This window comes from Takifugu flavidus, chromosome 21, assembly GCF_003711565.1.
Source record: "Takifugu flavidus isolate HTHZ2018 chromosome 21, ASM371156v2, whole genome shotgun sequence".
Taxonomy (NCBI): Eukaryota; Metazoa; Chordata; class Actinopteri; order Tetraodontiformes; family Tetraodontidae; genus Takifugu; species Takifugu flavidus.
The window spans coordinates 6,373,347-6,385,639 of NC_079540.1; the positions used below are offsets into that span (position 1 = coordinate 6,373,347).

The 12,293-nt window shown below is 49.2% G+C and overlaps 1 protein-coding gene across 4 annotated transcripts in view; it reads right to left on the reverse strand.

Annotated features, from left to right (window-relative positions):
• thrb (thyroid hormone receptor beta) overlaps positions 1-11,073 on the reverse strand; it is a 41,688-nt gene extending 30,615 nt beyond the window's left edge. The window contains exons 1-2 of one of the 4 annotated variants that reach the window (XM_057021471.1): positions 10,523-11,073; positions 3,813-3,957 (exon numbers count right to left, since the gene is read on the reverse strand). The gene's annotated coding sequence lies outside the window, so the exon portion shown is untranslated. The remainder of the gene's footprint in view (positions 1-3,812; positions 3,958-10,522) is intronic. The other 3 variants (XM_057021473.1, XM_057021470.1, XM_057021474.1) reach the window with 3 other exon arrangements.
• Between the last annotated feature and the right edge of the window lie 1,220 nt (positions 11,074-12,293).

Below are 12,293 nucleotides of genomic sequence, written 5' to 3' on the forward strand. Positions count from 1 at the left end.
CTTCCTGCTTCTTCCTCCCGACCTGCAGCTGCCAAATCAACTCCAATCTGACTTTTCCCACTAAAGAAATCCATTTTTGTGGAATGTGGGCCACGTCACATGACTGGATACAGAAGTGAAAAATAAGACACACATGGGTTTTATTTAAAAAGAATGTTTGGGGCCGATCCTGAAGTGCGGAGCCGAGTCCTTGATTCAAGGTTTGGATTCAAATTTAGGTTGAGGTCAGAGTTACAGGAAGAGAATACATGTGGTCATAACGTGTCCTCGGGAGAACAGAGCGAGTGTGTGTGTGTGTGTGTGTGTGTGTGTGTGTGTGTGTGTGTGTGTGTAAAGTAGGGCGGTGAGTTCAGCTGAAGCCTCATGCACAGCTGTGAGCCCAGAAAAAGGCCCTTTTGTGTTGCTACGCCCACGAGTCCTGAAGGGACACAAAACCAGAGCGTAAGAAAGTTCCTGGAGCAGTTTGGACTAAAGGATGTTGGGCCAGCAGCACAAATGGACAACCGTCCCCGCCTGACTCTTTTTGGCGTGCTGCGTTCGTGTTGAATCAGACAGTCGTCCGTCTCCCGGAATCAGCCGAATGCAGCAGGAGCAGGTTTGTTGGCTGGAGGGGAGCGGCTCATCTCTTCATGCTAACCGGCTGTTGGAGGCAGCATTTGCCCATTTGCATTCTGCAAACTTTAATTTCTTCTTTAATAGCCTGGAGTAAACGGCAGCATATTTCCATCCTTTTGAGGTGGAAATATGTGTTGGTTCGTTTAAAAAAGTGAAACTTTGGAGGAGGAGCGGCTGCCAGCCGTTTTATCTTCTGCCTCTCTTTCTATTTTCGTCCTGTTCTGTTTCCTTTAGAACTTTTGGGTGATTCTAGGCTCCCGTATGTGAGTGGAGGAGCTCCTCAGTCCTTCAGGAATGTGACGCCCTGCCAGGATTCTTGCGAGATGTTAGCTAACGGCAGAAAAACGACGGTTACGCAGCTGCAGAACCTCTCCTGCAGGTTCTGAACCCCCCCTCCCCACCAACACACACACCAACACACACATTTGAGCTCATCTGCCCACCTGGAATGACTCAGCAGTTCATAATTCCAGACTCGACGAAACAGAATAACACACTGAGTGTGATTAGCCCCGCCCCCAAACAAACCCGCGAACAATAAATAACAATAAACCCGAGATTCTTCGAAAGTTTAGCTGCAGTTGTTGCGTAACTGACGCAGCTTCCCGAAAATTCCGAAGTCGTCAACCGAGAGCTGACGAGACAGCTGAAGCCAGAACGAACCAGCGGGACTCCCGTGACCATTTTTATAGATGTGGAGGAGTTTTACAGCAATAAAAAGATGAATAAAGAGAGAAAGCGGCGACGGGAGGCAGCAGCTCCACCTCCAGGCTGAGACGAGCTGAGACGCAGACCTGGGCTCACGGCTGCTGCATCAAAGAGCGTGCAGATGGCCACCCGCTGAGCCCGGAAAAACGGGAATAAACACCAGAAATCTGCACTAAACCATAAACTGGGTTGAGCCAAATCCCGGATCACACGGCTGATAAGGGGGCTCGTTGCCATGGCGCCAGTTACGGGCTGTGAGCGACTATGTCAGGCGATTTTGACGGTTTTCTTCTTCTGGCAGAGATCAAAAACATTTTCAGCCATCAAAGCACAGCTCATCAGGGGAACAAAGAGGGAAAGCTCAACACAGATGTGTGTGTGTGTGTGTGTGTGTGTGTTGGGGGTGGGGGTGGGGGGGGGGGGGGGGCAGGAAACTCTCCATCTGCAACAGGAAGGAAATGACAGAGGAGTCGGTGAAACAGACCCAGTCGGCTATTTTGGTGCAGAGCGCCGAGTGAGTCAGCAGAGCAGCACCGAGCGCAGGAGGGAGGACGGACGGCAGATGGGCGGCGTGAAGGAGAGCGAGGAGAAAAGTGCAGAGTGGAATTATCCTCAGAGTTCAGAGGCCCTTTCAGCCACCGGGGTGACGTAACCGCGCGCGTTCGGTTGGCAGCGGGACAGCCGAGGCCACTCAGCGCCACAGAAGAAGCCTTACGTAACCGAGACGGAGCCACCGACTCCGGCGGCGCGTCATGGCCGAAACACGGAGGCCAGAGCGGATCCCGTCTTGACGGTGGGATGAGAGCCAGGAATAACGGAAACCAGGAAGTGAGCAGAGATAAATGACACGGAGTAGAAGGCCCAAAAAAAAGCCGCTTCATTTCACAGTTGTTCCACGTTTTTCTGGAGCGGAACGTTCCACAGTGACCCCGGTGATGTCATCACCCCTTCGGCGTGGTCAGGCGTCGGACATCAGGTGACATCCAGCCAGCGACCACGTAACCAGACGCCTCTCGTGGGAACCGTGTGTTCCGAGGCGATTCCGAAGCTTTAGTCAAACTCCCTCACATCTCGTGTCACCTCATGTCTCGCCGAGCGCCGTCGCCCTCTCACCAGTCGGCCGTGGAACGAGCCAAGTTCTACCGCCAGACCCGTGATCAGCAGACACCAAACTGGGTGGTTTCAGAGCGGGTCAGAAAGTCCAGAGTCTAAACTGGGCTGGTTTATCACCTCTCCTCTGCTGTCCTGGAGGTGTTGGTATTCCTCTAAGATAATCACATGACTCCCAGCCCGGCTCGCCCCGTCGCTCGGGCTGCACAGCGGAGCGGCACCACCGGGGGCGGAGGGGTGCAGATGAAGGCTTTTACACTTTTACACCCATGAATAATTCAGCCTCTTTTCCAGCCTGAGAGCAGTTTGCAGCCCTCCTCTCAGCAGGAACACCATCAGCTATGCGCCGACTTCCAGGAGGCTCCGAAGTTCCTCGTTCCCAACAGGAATCCACATGTGATCAGAGCAGGAACGTGCACGGCCGCACGCACGAGTAATCCAGTTCCCCGGAATGGCGCACCGAACTGAATCTTTAATTGAGGAAAATCTCTGGAAAAACGTAAAAACCGGAGCCATACGGGCTTTTACAGAACTTATTAAACCTTTATGACATGAAAACAGCTTTCAGAAATCCTCCAAGATGTGTTCTGGAAAGGTTTCCAAGCAAGTGTTATCACCCAGAATTAACCGCTTTATTTTACTACTCTGGAATTCAGACACAATTCACGGAGTACAATCCAGGACTGTGGGAATCCGAGTAGACGCAGAAAGAAACCTGCAAACTCCAGAGAGTCGGAAGAGAACCCACAACCTTCAGGAAATGTGCTAGAACGACTGCGGCACCACAAAGAACATCAGGTTCTGTCTATACACACCTGGAGAAACCTCAATCACCCTTCATAAAAACCCAGAGTCTGACCTCCTGTTAACAGGCAGAAACCCTGAGCAGGACCAGCCCGATATTCTGCAACAACTGGCCAGAGGAACACGCAACAGCACTTCCAACCGTAACCGAGCGCAGGGCAACTGAAAAGGTGCAACAGGAGATCAGGACTCACCTGCACGGGTGTCGGGCGATCCAGTAATTGTCACGATCCACATGGAAAAGAGCAAAAAAAGAATCCACATTAGATGATCCGACAGTCCTGTTCATCCATCATTTAACAACATTCCAACACTAATCTGGATCCCAGACTCTGAGACCAGGCAGAGAATCCTCAGTCAACATGTTACAACTGTTCGGTATCATATACGGTCCGATCATACCGAGCCCGGCTCCCTCTGAAGAGGATTAGGCTACAAAAGCAAGATTAGCGATAGCTAGGCTACTTAATGTGTAACGCCACTGGCTTAGCAGTGTCCGCTTAGAAAGTCGCACCAGGAACCCTGAGGAGGCACTTTCGCCACTTTGCCGCCTCATCTGCTAATATTCCGCCGACCTCTTAGGACGAGCTGCAGCACGGCGGCGCCAACAGCGGGTCTCCGCGATCCTCTCGGGGAACTGGAAGCCTGGATCTAGACGAGGCCCCTTTGATGCAGCTCTTCCCAAACACACGTCAGAAGGAAACAACCAGAGTCCCGACCCTAAAGGTGACAACAGCAAGGTCAAAGGTCACCTGATCCACGATTCAGATCCACGAGAACCGCATTTCTTTTCCCGGCCCGTTCAGCTACGAGCCCAGTGAATCAAACGCTGTAAAAGAGTCTTTGTTACCGTGACTACGCTGACTGATGCTTTTGGATCTCTGAGGTCGATAGCTGAGGGAACGGCAACATTCACGCTCTAATCAAATGAAAAAATATAAAAGGTCGACTTGCAAGACGAACGCCGGCACCCTGCCTGCCTTTTATATTGGAAAAAACATTTTCCGGGAATGCTTTATTCCTTTGTGTGTGTGTGTGTGTGTGTGTTCTTGGTTCTCTCGTCGCTGAACTTTAAATTTGTAAGCCGCGGCAGCACCAACCTCTGTGATCGCCAACTGTGTTTTCCAAACCGCAGGGGTCCGTCTTCGGGAAAAGTCAGTGAACTTTGTCTTTTTTTTCTTTTTCTTTGCAGCTAGAACACCACACACACACGCGCACACACACGCGCACACACACACGCACACACACACGCACACACACACACACACACGCACTTTGGGTGCTGCAGGAGCTCCTGAGCCTGCTGGGTTCACCTGACATATCTGTTGCTGGACCAGCACCAGTTTTACTTTTAGCTCTGAAGGCAGCAGCAGAGATTTACATGAACCCACACAGACACAAAGTCCACCAGAGAAACCAGAACCCTCCTACATGCGAGAGCACACGGCTGACCTACGTCAAAGACAAGACGGAGATGGTTTGATCCTCTTCATTCAGGATCATTCACGACACCAAGAAACCAGAACAAAACCCCTAAACCACCAACATTTCTCTCTCAATCAGAAAAGACTGAGACTGGGAACTTTGGTTTTTCAGAGTCAGAGAGCAAAAGAGGTAAAATCTGCTTTTGTTTACATCTGAGTCATTTCCTCCAAATCAGGCTGAATCATCTGATTACTCAGCTACCCGAGTGCCTTCTGTGAAAATGCAGACCCAGCGACACAAACCTGCTTGAAAAGCACGTTTACTGACGCACAGCCGGAGCTTGAAAGCCACCGTCAGGGTTTAAATGGCTGAAATACAGTGACTTCCTCTGAGGAAACATCTATATTCTATAATTACTCACTCTGTATTCACATGGGTTTATGTGCTGTGCAGGAAGACACACACACACACACACACACACACACACACACCACACACACACACACACACACACACACACACACACACACACACACACACACACACACACACACACAGAAAAAAGAAGTGACATAGGAAGAGAAAGTAGCAAGGAGGTGGAGTAACCACGGATTATCTCGTCTTCTGTCGATAATGATAAAAAAAGAAATGTGAAAAGGAGGGAAGAGAAGATGACTTCTTCTCTGTCTGTCCGTCCGTCTGCAGCGGGGATGTGAAAATAAGAGAAGGAAAAGCAGATGAAGCTTCTTCTGTTGTCTGATGGTCTGAGGGCCGAACGTCAGCAGGAGTAGCTGTAAACCAGTAGGAGTGTGGACACACTAGTTCCACCAGTACCTGCTGGTATTAAGAGATTCTGCAGGAAGCTGCTACAGCAAACGTCGCAAATAATTGAAGGCATGAAGGCGATCGTGGCTCAAAATAGCTACGTCAACCTAAAGTTCATTTATAACAAAAATGATATTTGGCATCACCAAAAGTGTAAAACAACAAATGCTGCTAACGCTCATGTAAACAGGTCAAAATCGGAAAGGGGCAACATTATTTACCTCATTTTAAAACTGCCTTATGTCCGACTTATCTGCATTTTTAGGATGTGCACGTATTTCACAAAAGAAAGATCTCTGTAATTAATTTGCTAAAACTTTTTAGTTGCCACCTCTGATCACATTAGACAAGTTAGGAGCATCCAAAACAAGTCTGTAACAGTTTAATGAATCGTTTCTGTTAAGTCTTTAAGAACCTGATTATTTAGGCAAATCCTTCTTTTAGCAAACACATCTGGCCTGCACCTCCCACGCTGCAGAGCATGCTGGGAAAGCTGTGCTTCACTCTCACTGGAAACACAAGGTGGGTGATTATAAGTTTATTACTCCGTCATAAGGCGGAATGCTAATTGCTGCCAACTTTTTTTTCAGGTGTACCCAGCAGACAGGCTCCAGCATGCAGGAGGGAAGAAAAAGGAGAACCTTCTCTCGACCGCTGCCAGACATATTAAAGATGTTTCCATCAAAACACAACTCATCCTGATGTGCGTTGGCAGGATCTTGGTTAGCAGGCTGCTAATTCTTTAGCGTGGACTGTTCCCCCAGCTGCTCCTCTCCCCCATCAGGAGACCCAAACATTCCCAAGATCACACAGGTCACAGCTGATGCTTGTTAAAACGGGCGCAAGTACGATTCCGGCCACTCAGAGCAAACTTGGCGGTCTTTCCACATAGAATAAGATCAATATTTGGGCGGCAACTGATGAGGTTTGACAGGTACGGACAAGCAGAAGACGGCTAAAATCGAAGTAGCTGGATTTGACAGGATTGTTGGTGCTGCCATGATTATTACATGCTGGTTGTGTTATTACGATATGTTATTATAATACATGTGTTAAATGCTCAAGAGTGTGGAATTGTAGAATTTCATCCCGCATCGCGTAACTTAGATTTCGGCCGGTAACGAACTGCTAGCATCACGTTGCCTCTTAAACATCGAGGTCAAATTTGGCTTGTTGACGCGTTCGTGAAGAACGAAGACCAATTTAGGCGATCCAGTGCTGCCTTAGCATCGCGTCGCCTCGACCCGCCTGTCCTGTAAACCTTCAAATTAAAGGTGTACTTTACAGACCATGTTCCCGAAGCCGCCAGTGACCTCTACCGAGACTCCGGTAAAAGGATTAGACCGGCACCAGGTAGAGGGTCTCAAGAGAGAGCGCTTCCAGAGCGGTTCTTCAGAAAAGGAAATCAGCACTGTCACTGACGTCACAAATTAAGATGGACGCCGCGCCAGCAAGTCCTTGACTGCCTGAGGTTCCAGGCCAAATCCCGCTGCTTTGGTTCCAGTAGCCAGATCTCATCTGACGAGTTTCCTGGTCCGCTGTGTTTGTTTCCCCTAAATCTGCTTTGGGTTTTAGATTTTCCAGGTTCGGTCGAGACTTATTTTAATAATCTGGTCAGATTTGGAGAAGTCTCTTTAGCATCGAGCGCTTTGATTCTTCAATGAAAACCGAGGCTTTGATCATTTACACGCTTGTTCACTCAAGTAGGTCCTGATTACACAAACACAAGCAGATACGAAAATAATTAAGCCGTTGCACGCGGAGCAGGAATGTTTTCTCCTGCCAGGTGATTTCATAATCGCTGGATTTATGGCTGCTGCACCAGGCAGAGGAGGAAGATGAGGAGGAGGAGTAGCTGGGCTCCCGTCTGCCCCTTCTATCTGCCACAAGCCTGTCTTGCCAGATCCTGTTAGCAGAACCCTGAAATCCCATTGATTTCGATTATTAAAGCCATCAAAGCTTTAATAACTATAAACGCGTTCTTTGTTTTGTTGGGATTTCATAGGAACAACTGCTGTCATGTGGGAACAAAAATCTTTGCCATCTGATAAACACGACGTCTCGCCAAATTTAATAGAGAGACGAGAAGCGGCTTCTGCCAATGTCGCTAATGCAATTCCCGCCGTTAGCAGATCAAAGCATTTTCTGATATCTGAACACATCCGGGCAGCATTTTTAGCGACGAGGCATCAAAGAGAATAAACTCTAGACTTCTCTGTCTCACCATCCCTGTCCGCACTGCTCAGTAGCTTATAGAACTTTTAGTCGCAGAGCAAATCTGGCCACAATTATGGCACCAAAGTTTAAAGTGGAGACCGGTTTCCTCCATTCCAGCCCTGTGGCTCAAGGTCAGACCAGAACAACAGCCATGCCAGAACCATCGCCAGGGCAACCGCTTCACCACCTGAGCCTTCGCTTTGCATCCAACAGTTCTAACTGAAGGGGCTAGCGGGCAGGTTTAGCATAGTGCTGCTTCCACCAGATATCATCCGGATTTCACAGTTTTCCCGAAATACTTCCCGGAGGTGGAATTCCAGCTGGACGTCTCTGAAGCCCGAACTTTAACATCCAGCACGTCGCCTTTTCTCGGTCAACCAAAATAGCTGAATGTCCTCGTAAACACCAGCCCAACACGGAGACCTTTTCTCAGTACCGGCTTACTTATCTCAGTCGTGTGACGACTTCCTGAGGATCGTATGTCGGAATCATCTGCCGGGCAAATTCCATTTAATGTCCAGTACAATAATATCTTTTCCTCCGCGTGTATCCGAGCCTCTGGGCTGTAACACGAGCTGATTTTCCACCAGACTGGAGGTGCATCTGCGACACCACCAAGTGCTGCCTGGAGGGCCCAAGAAGACCCACCATGCTGGCAGAAACAGGGCGAAACAACTACGAAGAAGCTTCTTTTAGCACAAAATGAGCTAAAAGAGTGAGTTTTTGGTGCAGAATGAACTCCTTTTGCTGCGTCTCCTCATTCCCAGGGGAGGAGCGTCAGGCCTGGAAACCAGTTTATCACGGTGGTCCAACACCAGCATCACAGTCACAAGACGCTCGGAGGCCTCGATGAGACTTGATGCAGTTTACGAGACTATTAAACCCAGAAAAACATGGACGCTAACAGAAATATATAAAGCTCTTCAGTGTGGATTCATCTCACGACTGTCAGTTCGGCACAGTTTAGAATTTCTAAAATTTGGGGGTTTTAAAATCAGGGTTTCTGACCTGGGGTCAGAGGTCATCTTCCAGGTCAGTGTCTTACATCAGAAAGGTGAAGAAACTCTTCTTTAAATATGTGATTAAACGACTAGTTCAAGGTGTAATGGATTGGACTTCGGGGGGTGTCAAAGGTCAACGTCAGCAAGGGAGATGGAAATCTAACATTCAATATTCAGTAGCCGATATCTGTGTCTTTTTTAAAGCCAATACATGCCAGCACAAATCAACATCACAGCGATAAAATCTGCAGGAATGTCTTCATTTTATCTTGGTTTAATCTAATTACAGAATTTTACTGTAGTGTGGCTAATATGCCCCGGGTCTCTCTTATTTTTAGGACTCAAATGGAGGCCTTCATCAGTACCAAACACAAGCCTCGTGTATACGCTCATGTGCCAATGAGAAGGGGGGGGGGGGGGGGGGGGGGGTCCCCAGCTTTCAAACTGTGCCAACAACTACTGATCACACGCACATCGAGAGACATTATAACACCAACACAATTCAGCCCTGCTAGCGTTAGCTTAGCTTGTCCACGGGCTCCCACAGCTGACGCGCGACCTGAAATACCCCCGGGATCGCTGCTGCCTTCATGGACACCTTGGAAATTCCTCAACTGCATGATGCAATAAGAGTCAACAAATGCGCCTAAGGGAATATTTGAAATACTACACTTTGGGAGGGGAAATTCAGACATGGACGGAGGAATGCGGCGAGATATTAACAAGCATTTGAGCTGAAGGCAAATTAAAATACATGTTGAACTGTATGTTGACAGGACAGATCTTTAAAGAATGTAAAATGTTGAGAGTAAAAATGTTTCCCCGGTTTAGCATCATTTAAATACGTTCCACATTCTGAGATATTGTAAAAATGTAAATAAATAAATCCATAAAAAAGTAAAACACCCGCAGTGTGACTTTGCTGTGTTGTAACGTGGTTCGCGGAAATTTCTGACGGCCCTGAACGCATCCTTCCATACTGTCACCTGTCGTGCAGGTGAGCCGGACTTTCTGCTCAGGAGTGAAGGACTGTTCAGCAACAGCTGCTCAAAGTTTATAAATCACGACAAAGTGAACACGCGGAGTCCTTAAAACGAGCTGTTGATGGAGCGGGTCAGAGCCGTTGAGCCTGGACCAAATCAGAGCAACGCCAAGAATCCGCCTTAAAACGCATTTCTGAACCGGATTCCAGGCCGCAGGAGCGTCTGGGTCCAGATCAGTTACCACACGCTGGTAAGATGCCCCAGGCAACTGGAGAAATGCGGACTGGAGCCCAGTACTGACAGAACCTCCCGTCAAACACTCGCCGCTTTAAGACTGAAAACAATATATATCAAATAAAACTGCAAAGAATAAAAATCTCGGCCCGAGTCCCGGTGTCTGGGGGCAGACTTTAATTCGGCTCGGCTCAAGTGTGTCACAGATTTAATCCAAACGTGACTTTTAATTAAATTCCTGATATTTTAAAAGACACGTTGGGCCCGAGGCGGCGGCGGATTAAACTATTTAAAAGTTTCGATTTTTGCAGCGGTCGAACAGGAATAAATGTCCCACAGAGGCCGGGCTGATTCCGGAAAGATCCGAGTCCGCTTCGGCCCGTAGCCCAGCGTCCGCCGGTCCGAGCAGCAACCGCCCGGAGCGCAAACGCAGACTGGAGAACGTGAACAAGAGAACCGCGTCCACACGGCGCCGTGGAACCGTGGAACATGAGCTCGGGAGCGGACCTCCACCCGGGCGCTCCGCTGTCAAACACGCAGTTTTCTGGGAGGCTGTCAGAGCTCAGGCTGCTGTCAGAACGCCACAAAAATGGCTCTTACCGCATCAGCCGGGCGGAGCAGGAGTCCTCCGGTCACTGGGGGCCCCGGTGCCCGCGCATTCCTCCTATGCTGCAGCCAGGGTCGAGCTCCGTTCGGCCGGACTGAAGCGGGGGGGACACGCCGCCAGGACCTAACCTGGAATAACCCGCGTCGGTGCAAATCAGGCGACAGCTCGCAGCCGTGTGTGCGTGAAAAGCGTGCGTGCGTGCGTGTATACGTAGATGCTTGTCCGTGGGCTAGCAGTGCGCGCAGTTCTGACAGTCCGGACCCGAAAACTTCAACATGGAGTCGCCGCCAGTGACAGTTGCGGAGGTTCGTCCGGGGTCTGGCCGGGAGCCGATCCGCAGACAGGAACCGACCGACATAAGCCTCGCCCTGCACGAACTTTTTTCCTTCCTCTTCGATGTTGGTTGGCTGTCAGGACTGTTGGGCTGCTGCAGCCAACAGGAAACGGCGCTGCAGCTGCAGCAGCTGCTGTTGGTTTGTCTTAAATATCATCGGATCATCAGAAAGTGAAAATATTGATCTTCACCACAAATTTAAATGTCTACAAAGTCACTTCGTGTGTAAGAAACATCACCCCCGCAATAGAAAGCTTTGTGTGGGTGTGCAGAAGTGCGGGGAGATGTGCTGCAGATGTGCTGATGAGGGTGATTCGCCAGGTTAAAGGTGTGCTCTCAGGGTTAGGCCCCGCCCCCACCCCGTCAGGTAAAGGTCTTATATCGGTACCATCTCCGACTGCATCTCTTCACTCCGGACTTGATCAGGCGGAGAACCCAGAAGAACTCGGATCCAGTTGAGCCGTTTTATTTTGGCGGTCCTGTCCACGTGCTTGATTTGGGAGCAACGAGAGGCGTCACGATGCGTTCAGGGACATTCAACTGACGGGATTTTGAAAGAAAAGCACACAAATCACTTTCGCGTCTAACTAGAATAAAGCAATAAATGTCTTTATTGTCGCATCAAGGAAGAATTCCTTCAGGCTTCAGGTCCCTTAACATCATTCCACCTTGTTTGCTTTAACCCGCCGACCTCTGACCTCTGTTTGCGTTGATTTTGCTGCATCGGCTTGTGTCCTTTTCAGCAGGGACAGGTGGACAATTTAAATGGACAAACTTGATTTTCCACCATGTAGTCCTGGTAGTTAGCAGCCACGCGTTAGCTTCCAGGTCAATTATTAGCAACAGGTTCCAAAGTCTGTTTTCAGCTGCCCGTTGGAGGCCCCCTTACTCACCTTATCTCACCTCCACTGTCTGTTTGGAAGGTCTCCAAGTGTGTGAAACGGCGCTGGGACGTGAGCACAGAGCCGGATTTCAGCCGCTTTAAAAAGATAATGTAGCCGTCAGTTGAAATTTTTGTGATTATGTGAATCACGAGCGGCGTTTCGTCACCGTTAGTTTAAATCCACGGGGTGATTTATCAAAGTGTATCATGTAAGAGTGGAACCCGTCTACATTAGACACCCTTCAGAAGATCCCCGTGTGGAGAACAGTTAGTGAAGGACACAATAACCTGCTGGAACCATCTGGACTCCAAGTTGGGATACGGACGGAGGAGGTGAAGATAAAAATGTCTATGGCATCACTGTTGTCGTACCTCGAGAAAGGAGGTGCCGCTCCAGAGGCCAGGACAGAACTCTTTTATCCGTTTTATCAACATCATCGCACACTTTGGGTCTCGTTACTGAGAATCTTGCCGATCTTGGCAGTGTGGTTCTCAGTCCAGCTGGACCTGGTGTGAGGGTGGATGAAGCCAGGTCACTGTTGCTGCT